This window comes from Alligator mississippiensis, chromosome 4 (assembly GCF_030867095.1).
Source record: "Alligator mississippiensis isolate rAllMis1 chromosome 4, rAllMis1, whole genome shotgun sequence".
NCBI lineage: Eukaryota > Metazoa > Chordata > Crocodylia > Alligatoridae > Alligator > Alligator mississippiensis.
The window spans coordinates 245,068,340-245,082,130 of NC_081827.1; the positions used below are offsets into that span (position 1 = coordinate 245,068,340).

General features: G+C 43.5%; 2 protein-coding genes across 7 annotated transcripts in view; both read right to left on the minus strand.

Annotated features, from left to right (window-relative positions):
• The window catches only part of KALRN (kalirin RhoGEF kinase), a 759,663-nt gene that overhangs the window by 602,564 nt on the left and 143,308 nt on the right, over positions 1–13,791 (minus strand). The window lies entirely within an intron of this gene.
• Positions 11,239–13,791, minus strand: part of LOC102560984 (tetraspanin-7) — a 250,189-nt gene continuing 247,636 nt past the window's right edge. Inside the window, exon 8 of the transcript XR_009462140.1 lies at positions 11,239–11,251. The gene's annotated coding sequence lies outside the window, so the exon portion shown is untranslated. The remainder of the gene's footprint in view (positions 11,252–13,791) is intronic.

The following is a 13,791-nucleotide window of genomic DNA, read 5'->3' on the forward strand; positions in this document are numbered from 1 at the left end:
TGGGTCCAAGGACAGAGCCCTGGGGGACCCCACTGGTCACAGGACACCACGATGAGTGACTTCCATCAATTACTACCCTCTGGGTCCGACCCTGGAGCCAATTTTCCAGCCAGTGGATCGTGGGGGACCCAAGGCAACAATTGGCCAGTTTCTCCAAGAGACGATCATGGGACACCAGATCGAAGGCTTTTTTGAAGTCAAGATATATGACATCTATCTCATCTCCCTTGTCCAGGTGATAGGTCACCTGGTCGTAGAAGGAAATGAGATTGGTCAAGCAAGACCTACCCGCAACAAACCCGTGCTGGCTATCCCTTAAGATGTTGGCGTCGGCCAGTCCATTAAGGATGGCCTCCTTAATAAACTTTTCTAAGATCTTCCCCGGGATAGAAGTCAGGCTGATGGGCCTATAGTTAGCCGGATCCACTTTCCTCCCTTTCTTGAAGATAGGCACCACATTGGCCTTCTTCCAGTCTTCGGGCACTACACCAGAGTGCCAAGAGTTTTCAAAGATCCGCGCTAGAGGCTGGGCTATGATGCTCACCAGCTCCTTGAGTACCCTGGGGTGAAGATTGTCAGGACCGGCTGACTTGAAGGTATCCAGCTTCTCAAGATGTTCCTTCACAAAGTCAGCATTAATGGAGGGCAGGGGATCACCCTCACCCGGACTTCCCGGCCCTGTAGCAGGCACAGGCGTCCCATGGGGCTGATGAAAGACCGACGCAAAGTACCTATTTAATAGGTTTGCTTTTTCCTGGGCGTCAGTTGTCAGTTGCCCCATCTGGTTCAGCAGGGGTCCAACGTTGCCCCTGCTTTTCCTCCGGCTCCCCACATATCTGAAAAAGGACTTTTTATTGTCCTTGATGCTCAAAGCTAGCTGGAGTTCAGTTGCAGCCTTTCTTCCACTGAGTTTGCAAGGGATGAGCATGCTGCACGTACGTAGGAGCTGAGACTTTTAAAAGCACCTCAGTCAGTCAGCCACTCCCCTGGACTTGTGCTCAAGTGTTTTTATAAAAGTTCACCCATAGCAGACAACTTAAAACAAGCCATAAACTGCATCTTCACACAAAATAAATCCGCAGTCAGTGCCAGGGGACTGATGGCAGCAGTGTTACCTGAAACACTGCATAAACTAAAACTAAGTGGTGGCTTCACGTGGATGCTTTTAAAGGAAAGGTAGATTTCCTCATGGCTAGAGCAATCATTTCTAGACGACAGGAATCCTCATTGCTTTTCCCAGCCTCTGACAAGCTCCCAAATGGCCTCAGTTCACATGTACTTCCGTAGCAGAGAAGGGTACCTGACATTCGGCAAGACCCGTGCGTGTAACCCCTCTCCGCTACATCTGTACAACAGGAATAATAAAACCTACTCTGTGTCCCAGCGCAGCCGGAGAATCTCCCACAGAAGATTTTCAGACAGGAAAAGAACTATTTATTCATAACTGGGGCCTCTCAGATATGGCTTGAGTAGCTAGAGCTGGAAAAAGATCAGTTAGTTCTTTAGTTCATCCCCTTAGTAATGCAAAATTATCAGGAGTTAATAAAATATAGAATAGTTGCTATATTATGTAGGGTAACAGTCCTCTTGGTAGATCTGGGACCAGTTCTGCTGGCAGCTAGGCAGGCATAATTCCCAGTAAAGGAAATGGACTCTGTGCCAGGGCACTGAGATCAGGACTTCAGGACAAGTACTGGCCCGGTGCCTGACCCAATTAACCCCAGTTAAGTAATGGGGATTTACATGCTAAAAATTAGACCAGAATTTGTCCTCTTACATATCATTTGTTTTTACAGATTAAATAGAGCCAAGTTCCACATTCATATCCACACGCTGAGTTCCCATTTACTGTAAAGCAAAGGCTCTAATAAATAATAACAACGATACTATTTTGCATTCATATGGAATTTTTTAAAGCACCGTACATGCAAGCCAACTCCTGAACGGACTGAATTTAATGAGCTTTTTCATTGCCCTCAATAAGAGCAGGATACTGCTCAACAAATAATTAATTTGGCCCTTAAGGTACACCAAGCAGGGTGTAAATATGATTTCCTGCTACATGTGTTACCTTTTTTTACAAGCACTTGACTAGGCTAATCAACCCTCAGGATTCAGGGCTTACACTTTCCGTGACCCCTCTCCTTATAGACTTTTAAGTACTTCACCAATATAAGTGACTTTTGATGTTCAAATCCCCACGAGAGGGAACTATTGCTATTCACCTTGTCCCCTATGGGAAACCGAGGCACGGGGAGACCATGTGATTTGCCCTGTTACAGAGTACGCCTGCACCAGAGCTGACAACTGCATTGAACCCAGATTCAACAAGTCTCAGTCCAGCTGCCTTTCCAAGAGCTGCTAATTAACCTTAAGCTGCATGCTCCCACCAACTTTGCACCCACACGTACCATGTCACAACATGCTGCAGCAGAATTATAGGGTGCCCCACACAGGGAGGGTGATAAAAGACCAGGCTGGGATCCAAACACCCATGCACTTTAGAAACCAAAGCCTTGCAGGTGTGGGCTGTTGCTGGGGTATGAATGAGAGCCCGCTCTCCGCCCACACCCATCACAATAGCCCGAACTGCAACACAAAGTAGTCTTGAACAAAAGTTGAGGTTTGGAGTGGGCTGGAGTGAGAGGATGGTGAAAGGAGGAGAGGTAAAGGGCATACACTAATCAGCACTTAAATGTCCTGCGGCTTCTGCTCGCAGGGAACGGTGGCAACCCCGTCTAGCTGCATCTTCCAGCGGTAGATCACAAAGTGCTACAGCAAACAGCAAGTGACTCGGACCGAGGTCCATGTATTACTGAACAGAGTCAATCAATCCATTAGGACTGAGCACTTCTAAGTCTGCTCTTGTCACTCGGGGATTCACAGCAGTTGTGCTTTGGGAAACAAAACAAGCTGCCCATGTTTCTGCGCTCCCCAATTTAAGCAGCACACAAATATCAAACCATGTGAGAAAGGACAACTTGACCTTGAGAATTTAATTAGAACCCCGAACAGTCGGCAGGGTTTTAACTGACAAGTTTACTCCTTGCGTTCGACAGGAGTGTTCACAGGCGCAAACAGCAAGAAGGGACGTTCAGTTTCCTCCTGGCGTTTCGCCCCTTCTAAAGCATGAACAGAAATGCTCCTGAAAGAACCAGCATCAGGAGCTGAAACTATGTAGAGATCCAAGGATTACTATACTGGCTAGCCCCAGCTTGATTTCAGCCATAGGAGATAGTTAGCTTTGCATCTAGTTAGAGGAAGAGAGTTCAGACTAACTCAGACCTGGTGTAAGAGTCTGCTCTGACAAGGCTGCATTCGACTCATGAACTCCATAAAGTGCACAACAACTAACACAACTGTTTTCTGGTTTAATGTGCTATTTCACTCCAGACAACTTTGTAGCCCCCAAATTTCCCCCTTTTTATGAAACGGTGGTTTTGTATCGATTCATGCACAATTTTATAATGTGACGTGTTCCAGTAAGATAAGTGCTCTCCATCAGAATGAATTTCAAAATGTTAGTGATGCCACAAGACATTTCCTACTGACTTCCAGCTTAGCATAAAGGCACTGTTGAAAATGTTACCTGTCAACTAAAGGGAGTTATTTTCATTTAAAATGGTCCAGTGTTTTAGCACAAACTTACGAGATTTCTTTCTTTGGCTTTGCAACTGAAAAAAAAAAAAATATGAAAACCGCATGTGTCAATTCAATTGTTAATAGTTTGGACAGTCCTAACAATGACCAACAGGTGGGGAATTCAGCTAAACTAATTTAAAATATCTACTTGGTAGAGCCACGACTTGGACTGTGAATGATAGAGCACTTTATCTCTGGGTATCTGGTTCAAATCCAAAGCATAACAACAGCAGATAATGGTTACTAACATCTAAATGGTGGCCTCCAAACAATTAATTATGTAGTCTAATTCATAGTGGACAGGTGTCCATGTCACTTAAGCCAATAATCAAAACCGGTGCTTTTGGAGAGCCAAGCAATGAATGAGAAGAGCAAAAGAGTTTCTTTTCCCCATGCTTTCCACAAAGATGGTCCCTTAAAGTCAACATTAAGCCACAGTAGCAATGATGTAGGGGCACTTGTCCATGCTCTATCCGTCCTGTGGCTATAAAGGGCTTTTTCTACGCCTGTCGCTCCCATGCCTTTCACCAACCTACCCTAAATTCATTCTGAAATTTCAGGGGGGAGGAAAAAATCTTTGCTTCTCTTTCCAACACTGTAAGAATGAATCATTTGCCACCATGTTCTTTCTCCTGTTCATACATGTCCGCTTCTGCTCGTATAGATGCTGTTTGTTCCACCATGTCTAGAGCTATTGATGCAAAATAAAAACACTTTTTCCTCTTACAATAAAGCCCAGTTGCTGCTGCTTGATAATGAAAGGAGAGTGGAATTGAATTCCTACAAGGAATCAATGGCATTGATCAGTGCTCCTTTTCACTCGTTGAAAGAGACCAATGCGTCGTAGGAACGGAAAAGACAGGCCGTCCTTTGCTGGAACGGAGCCCTTCAAATCCTCTCCTACTACTGTAGCCAACATGGACATTTCATCCCACGGCCTATGCATAAAGCTTCAAATACCCCCAAATGCTTCCACCAAGCAGCAAATAAAGCCAAGCATCCTCATTGGTGAGGCTGTGCTTGCTCATTATAAAGAAAGTTGGAATATGTAGCTTGCATCACACAATCCAATCCAAAATCAATTTGCTCGTGTGATGCATGTGCAAATCTCAGTCTGGTTTTGCACAGTGCCTTTGCCACATTCAACACCTAGATCACTCTCTGGTTTCCCATTTGCTTTCCCTTTCATCTGTTCCTGCCTGCCTGTGGCTTGAGGGCAGCCAGGACAGTATTTTCATCGTCCTCGCACATCAGACACTGAGTAAATGAAAAATGTTGCTTATACTGGCAACCACATATCACATTTTAAAGTTCATCCTCCAACCAAAAAAAAGCACATCGCTCACTTGTCATTTGAAAGAAGGATTGCTAATGGCCAAATGAGCAACTCTGCTGGGTCTCACCCTGAGCAGTGCTCTGTGCTCTCAACTTCCATGAATTCAATAAAAGCAAAGGGGTCGTCTCTACACCTCACAAGAAGAATCTGGACCACACAGGAGTGGAGGCTGAGAGGGATTTGTCTTGTGTTCAGCCTAGGTCTCCTCTTTATACACTTCATAGAAATCCAACCACAAAGCCCTCACATTTTCAGTCAAGCTTTTAATTGTGCTTATTTACATTGCCATATTTTCCACTACTCCCAAATTGTAATCCTTTTGTCCACCAAGAGCAAGGTGTTGAATCCTTTTGTCCAGGTGCCAAGAGAGAGGTACCTACACCCACAAGCCATCCCACTGCTGGCACTAATTGCTACCTTCGCCTGCAGACTCAGTAGAGATGCCAAGGACCGAACAAAATTAGGAAACTCATCTTCCTGCTTCTGACCTTCTCATACCAGCACTGATCTCGGGGAAAGCAGAGGGACAAGGCAGAGTAGAAAACTGAAGTGACTCTGTTGATACTGTGCCTGGTTCAGTAAACATGGGACTTAATTTTGTAAAGACATCAAGCTGGCACTAAATTCCCATGCAGACATATTCACACCCACACGACAATTTGGCTATTGCCGATGCTGGAAGCAAAGAAGCAAAGCCATAGTCCTCACTGTGATAAAATGCTCTGAACATCATTATCTTTACATAATAAGAGTGGGCGAGAGCAGGGTGAGATTTCTGCCAGACCAAAGAAGCAGAGCATAAAACTTGCAAGCCAAAGTGGAGGGGATGCAGTTAGCTTTAAGCCACCCGGGTGTGCCCTTGATGCTGAGCTGTTCCAGAGGCCGGAAAGGGCTTTTGTATGATACAGCAGCCTCCCGTACTGTCAGATCTCTCTCACACATGCATGGTCAAGCACTGCCCCTGACACTTATCAACCCGATTCCCATACCCTAGCACATCCCCTCCACCAGCGCATGTCAGAGGGTCCTTAGGAGGCCGCCTGCCAAGTGCCTTATTCACTTCAACATAGGGAGAATCCTCCCTCTGCTACACCGTCTAAGTCGCTTGGCACTTCTACAAGGCAAAAAGAGACTGGAGCCCGGGTGAGAATTTCACCCGAAGAATATACTGTCCTATTATTTATGTGATATGCCAAACCTTCGTGATTCCTAGCTGTCAAGCCTACCAAAATCATTAGATGAATTAAAATGCTGATGTGTTAAGGCAATAATTTATAACCTACGATTCCTTTGGCCCTTCCAACAAAAGGGCTCAAAGTGGTTTATAAATATAGGTTATTGTATCTTCTTAGGAGTTCAATAGGTAGGAAACATGATCCTACCCCCATCTTATGGATGGGCAAACCAAGGCACACAAAGGTTTGTAACTTCAAGGTTGCATATGGCAGAGATTAGAATAGAGCCTTACTCTACTAGATACAAGGCCTATGCCTTCTCCAGTGCACCGACCTTGCTCCCGTTACTGTTTTCAATATACCCACTACAGGTGTGACAGGAGACCTGGCCCATCAATTCATAAGCAATTATCATGGAAGCTGAGTTTATGAAGAGGACTCGCTGCAGACCTGGAGTGGGCTGGGCAGTGCCAACAGCAGCCCTGGATCCATCTGGCAAATGTCAGGAGAGACTGGTGTTAATTTAAAAAGGGCCCCAATTTATTTCTGTGCTTCTCTAGTTTTCTTTTAATTATGGACCTACCAATGGTAAAGACCATTTTATTATACAATTCCACAGGTTTATTCAGAAAAAAATCGTGCACACCACCTTTATTAAGTTACACAAGAAATAATAATGTTTTCCCATCAATATAAAGCACAAATTAGGTTGTGTCTGTAGTTTCAATTTGTTCAATAATGATGTTTAAATATATTTGAAATCAAACAGTGCGCACTCTAATCAGATGGGAAGTGGCCTGTGATACTTCTGCTTGAAAAATGCCATATGAAATCATTATAAAACTTATATTTGTATAATGCCTTTCATCTGAAAAAAAATTTCTAAAGCTCATTAACAAGTATAGCCAAAGAGAAATATTTTATAATACATTGTCTACCTATAGCACCTTCCATCCACAGATTTCAAATCATTCATTAAGCATGGCAATCTCCCGATGAGATCCTGTAAGCAAAATAACTCCCGTTTTACAGGTGATGAGACTCAAGGTACAGAGAACTGACATGTCTTTGCTAAAGTTCACGAACTGTCTACTCACTTTGTACAGGTGGTCCCAATTCAACACACAGTCCCCATTGAGTAAAGCAGTCAAGCATGTGGTTAAATCGATCTGCCTGGGACTTAAGCGTGTTTTCAAGTAATTTGTTGATTAGAAGTGGACTTAAGTATTAAGAAGCACTGTGGAGATCATGGAAGTGAGCTGCACAAGGTGCACGGTGACAAAGAACTAGGGTCCAACGCATGCACAGCAGACCCAGAAATAGGGCTACAACTTAACTTAAAGAAGATCTTTTCTATACATATCCATACATCATTTCAAGTGCTAGTCAAATACAGAGGGCAATGCAAAAGCCATATTATATGGTTCAACCTGCATATTTCTTCAAGGAGCAGACAGAAAGTTCGCAGCATTGCAGTAATTTCATGTAATTCTCTGCTGTAATGGATTTGTCATACAATATCTATGACCTCAGAAGAATCCACCACATGTAATAAAATATGACTGCTGGAAAAAAAATGAGATTCTCCTCAAATGTGACCGGCAAGCAGATGTTAGCCAGTCACACTATGACTGAACTGAAGAAAGGTGAGCACAGATTGCTCACTGATTTAACTGACTGTATGGTAGGTTCTGCCATTTAAGAGGTGGGCATGCGGTTATGCTATTTCCTAATGAAGACAAATACTTTTAATCACCTCTTTAACTGAGCTTCTTCATTTTCGATGCGAGGTACCCTAATACACAATGTGATGTATCCTGGTGACAGTGAAAAATAACAAGAGGCTCTGCTATTTCACCAGTCTCTCAATTTTACATGTCTTACATTTGAGTTTTTTCCTATGCATGCCTCTAATTACAAAGGTTTCAACTGCCCTTTTCCACTCAACATTTCAAAAGAGGTACCTTTTTTCTATTAAAAAAAAAGTATTCAGTGTTTTGCACTGATCAGTGTACCATGTAGTGCTGTATACAGGCAGGATGCGAGTTTTCTGCTCTCTAATGGCCGTAACAGGGTGCGCCACAGTTGAAGTTGAACTGCAGTGGGTTAAGTCTTTTAAATCTCCCAATTATGGAAAGCACTTTTGCAACTTGAGCTGTTCTCAGGTAGGCTCTCACGGTGAATTTAGGGAACACACTTCCCTTCCACCTGCAGGAACCTGCTTGGCTCACAGCAATAAATTAAGTTCAAAACAAATATGATTTAGTGATTGCTCAAACACACACGCACCTACACAAAAAGGCCCTCCATGCCAACTACTCGTGATTATGTCTGCGTCACCAAGCTCTGTTAACATTTCCAAAAACCTGATGAGAAACCCAAAAGCAAGAATGATCTTATTTCTCGACATATATTGTGGAACTCATTCCAGCCACTGAATTTCTCTTAATGAGGCAGTAATGTAATTAATGATGGTTTGTCTTTATTTCTCCACCCCGTAAGCGGGGGAAAAAGGGCAGAGAGGATTTTAGATAAAGCTTTAACTGGAATATACTTTCTTCTCTATTCTCAGTACCAGAATATCATTTTAAAAAGGTCTAGGAGATTGTAGTGGACTGAAAAACTAAACAAGTATCCTTGTCTTTTAAGAAAGTGTGAGCAGGGACACAGGAAGAAATCCCTGATAAAGTCCATAAATGTCCATCAAGGCTGTGAGCCAAGTACCATAACGTTTTCCTCCTTTTCACTTAGCGATAGCAAGCCACATTAGAATGGATAATAATTCTTTCATCTTAAAGTTTTTCTAAAATTTTTAAAAAACGCTTGGTGGGAGTGGAGAGTTAATTTTTACCGACATACCAGACCTCACTGCTTTCAGAGGATGGGGTATACAAGGGATGATGATGTTCTGCGTTTATCCCAGTTATTAAGTGTTACTTTCAAGTTTTGTTTAAATGCCAATTATCAGGATTCAATTTACCCCCTCCAACGATGGTGTCTGGTATCATTCTGAGAATAATAACTGCAATACATTATGTTAATTAAGCTCTAATAAGCCACACAATGGTTTGTTTCAGACAGAGGAATGGAAACGTCTTCTTTATTTTGCTATTAAGTTTAGTAATCTCCTGTCTCTACCTGAAAATCTAATTTCGTGAACTGCAACTGGTTTAAGGGAGGAATATTGATTTGCCTGGGAAACAGAGCTTTGAGAAAACCCAGCACATTTAACTTTGGTGACCACGCTCCACTACAAAGCCAGAAACCCCCCATTTGGGGAACTTGGAAATCCCACATTAAGACTTCATTTCATTGATGATGGTCTCCGCTGACACACAGGCTACTCGCAGTAACGATTTAAGGTATAATGAACTTCAAGCCTGTTATGCCACACAAACATCAATCTTAAAGACGAGGAGCTTCCAGCCGTGAGTTTCTTTCGTGCGTAACTCTCCACAGAATTTTTTTTCGCGCAATTAATGTCAGATCCTGCTTGCGCATTTTGATCGTTTCATTAATTTTCAACTCAAGGAACAATTATTACGATAAAGATGCAAGACAAGACAAAAAGACATCTGCACACAACTGAAGCTGACAATATGCCTGGAGTATACGCAGCTCACCATGGGGCTTGAAGTGATCAACCCATGTGAGAGGAGAACAAATTGTCTACCCTAATTATTCCTTTGTTATTATCGTGTGGCAAGAGTTGTCAGTGTGTCCCAAAGCTAACTGACCAAGAAGAATTCCCTTTCTGTAAATCCTAGCAAAGATAAGTAAATGGGGATGCAAAGAAATAGCAAATACATTATACTTTTATTGCAGTAAAGACCATAACTCAGCTCAGGGTCCCACAGTGTTTCTCATTTCAACAAGGAAAAGCTACAAAAAATGAGATTGGTTCAATCCAAACCAAAATATTGTTGCAGTATTTTGATTCAAACTGAAAAAATCCTTTATTGGCATAGCCTGAAGAGAGATCCTACAGCTTCCTCAACCCTCTCCTGCAACGTGTTTTTTTTTGGCTTCTTCTGCTATTAAATGTAAATCTTTATTCTTCACGAAATAGGTGGAGGCAAGACATCTAAACTTCTGCTGGCAGTGCTTTACCCATGTACAACTGAAGAGAGGACCTCCCTCTTCAAGGCTATCATTAGATAAAGTGGTATGAACAGGTATTCTGCTTCCCTATGGATCCGTCCAGACAACAACAAATTACCATTCATCTCCCCATCCTAAGAAAAAGACGGGTTATTTGTTGTGCCATGACAGATCCTAGGTCCACCAGAAACTACAAGCTACCACCCCACCCCTACCCCAGGGGCTAGAAGGAGGTCACCAACTCCACAACAACTGATTTCTTGGGACAACAGATGACAAAACAATTATTGTAGTGAAGGCTACACTTAATAACCAGGGTGCCAAGGGAGGACACTGAGCAGAGTTGTGGGCAGCACCCATTGCTCTCTGAAGGCATCTAAAGAGTCACTGGACATGACCCAGTGAAACTGCTCTGACATGTACATGTATAAAAGAAAGGAAGATGGCCCTCTAATTTCATGAGCCATCTCTGGGTAGGATTTCTTTCCCAGTCTGGTAGATGGGGAGGGCTAAGAGGACACCCACCAGAACATCCTGGGATTTTGTGGGGACAGCAGGCTGCCCCTAACAATGCCTAAAGGATGAAATCTCTTCTCCAAAAAGTGAGCCTCAAATAAGTGGTAAGTAAGCCCTGAGTTCCTGAGGGGGAGAACAGGGGACGAGGCAATGGGAGGAGAAGGTGGCAAAGTTCTCCCAGTTTCTTGCAAGTTTTCCAGGGCTTCTTCCTGATTCATTTAGGACACACTGGATTTATGTGAAGCTAAAACCTCCAGCAAACCTGCAGGGGTTCAAACCAGGCTGCTTTCCGTTTGGTAAAGCTATTCAGGCTAGACCACAGGGTTTCGCACGGCCCTGCTGATAACCCCTTCCCAACTCCAGCAGTTTCCATCTGGCTCTCTTTTGTCTCCTGGTATCGAGTCAGATTCCACCCTACACGTGCTTATCTCCTCTCCCGCTACCGTCTTCTGAATCCTTATCCAAAGCTCTCCTCCAGCTCCTTAAATCTATGCAGATTAGTTAAGCATGGACGATTCAGCCCGACTCCAGACTGGCTGTCCTCAGTAAAACGTCACTTTTCCAGGTTTTCACCCAGCACATCACTCAAAAACAGCTTCCAAGAGCTTCCCATCCTGACGACAGATGTTATATGTACCGCCTGATAGTTTCTTGGTTTGTCTCTTGACCCTTTAAAAAATAATAGGTGTTTCATCTGTCAGCTTCCCAGTGATCAACAATCTCTTCTTAAACAGAGCAGTTTCAGAAAGTCCTTTTAAAGTTTCTCCAAGTCCATTGCTCAATCTCTGTAAAACATTCCCGCATGCATGTTACCATTACCAGAGTTGATCGATGAGATGTAAAAACAGGTAAAAGCAAACATTTCACTATAAGTAATATGCCTTTTAGCAACTGTCTAAACTCTCTGCACAGAAGCACAGAGTCAAATTCTCAGCTGATGTACACTGTTAACTTTAAACATACTACCACAATTTAATCCAGAGTTTGTTTGATTCACTTTTCTTTCCTTTATTCTTTTTTAAAGATAAATTATGTTTTTTACCAACTACCCCTGATGGTCGGATAATGCTAAAACTCTGGCTTAAGCCCACAGACCTCAAGGAATTTGGGTACAAGTAAAATCCGAAAGTCTACTTAAGAGGAACTTCAACAGATCACCGTAAGTGTGCTCGCTCCTCCAGGAGCAACAAGGAGGAGCAAAACGCTGAGCACAGGTGCCCAGGGCTATGCACAGGTGCCCAGCAGGGGCTTCTTCCTTAGCAGCAGGGCAGTGACAGGAGGATCTGGCTTTTCCTTCTCTCTTCTTCCACATGCAGTTTGGACATGGGTCATGCATATTTAGTTGCCCACAGGATGGTTCTGTGGTGCCTTGGTGGTGTGCAGATCCCAACGCATGTTACTTGCCACCCCCTACACTTTGCTGCCAGTGTTACCTGTATGGTTATGCTGGCCTTGATACTAGAGTTGAAGGAAATCTTTAGCAAACAACATAGGCCTGCTCCAGGTTTCACACAAGTATAATTCCACTGACTGGGCATAAACTTGCTTCTGGTTTACACTTGACTGTGGGAGTGGAGAAGTCAGCCCTACATTTACCTGTCTCTGTGTGATGCTGACCTCCTTTGAAAAGCACTTTAAGATCCATGAGTTAAAAGTGCTCTAGAAGAACTAGTTATTCTTATCCAGTTGGATTTTTAATATTTGTCAGATAACATAAGGGAAGCTGGTGTCAGGTCCCTTTCCACTGCACAAGGGCTACAATGACAGTTTGGGATTCCAATTAATGTCATCCCAAGGACAGATATAAATTTCTTTAGCATGCCCACTCCAAATGATAGACATAATGCAAAGTTATGTGACAATTAGACCTAGCTGTCCTTTCCATTCTACTAATACAGAAGTGAGATTGGTCCCAGAAGTGAATTCTGGGTATTCTCTCTATCAGGATTTGCTATCTTCCACTTTAAATATTGGAGAAGGTCCCCAAGGCAGTACTTACTCTCAGTCAAAATCGCAGCTTTCACATAGAATTTAAGTATTCCCACTGACTTTGAATTTAAGTTAAACTTATGCTGAATGCGATCCATAACAAATGCATAAATGTGATGATCCAGCCACATCTCCCTTTTTTGGGCAAGCACTCACATACTCCACTGGTCCTGCAAACTGGGAGCAAATACAGTGCAATGCATTATGCCCTTAACTCCCAATATAATAATTTCTTCCGCTGGACTCAGGAGGCAGCACCTTGTCTGGTATACACACACTTTCTTACTGAATGAATTAGATATAACTGGTATTTTTATCATCATAATGCTGGTTACCATATAGGATGATAGGACCCTTGAAGTCTAGTAACTGTGGGCACAGACAGAAGCGCAGCTCCCTACTGTAACTCATGGCACTTTGCAGGAAGTGCCATGAGTTACAGTGATGCCCCAGACCCAACCGACATTTGCTGTTGGATCCTGGGGGTTGGGGAAACCAGCTGCAATTTGGAGTGGCTGTGAGTCTGCAGCCACTTCTCCCTAAACACCCACCTCCCAGCCCCAACACTGTCTTCACAATGGGAAGGAGGGAAAGGGAGCGGATGGAGCTTGGTCTGGGTTTTTTTTCAGCTGGTGCTAGAGGCAAGTGTATTGGAGCCCCCCCACACATTGTGAGGGCTCCAATCCACCTAGACAAGCCTCCACACCGGCTGAAAAAAAGACCTAGACAAACCCCCTTCCACTCCTCCCATTCTAAAGACAGCGCCAGGAACAGGGCTGGGCTACACCAGCCCAACCCTGCTCCCAGTGTGCTCTGACACAAGTTAATGAAGGCGCTCCCCTTTGGAGCACCTTCATCTGAACCCTCATGTAATAAGGGTTCATATGGTTGCAGAACTGGGCCCTTTTCAAGCACTCTGCAGCCATGCACTTCTGTACGGACATGGCTGTAGAGTGCTTTCAAGGGACAAATCACGCAAAAAAAACATAACTTCTGCCTTTTTTTCAGAGCATAACAAAAAACACAAACTTG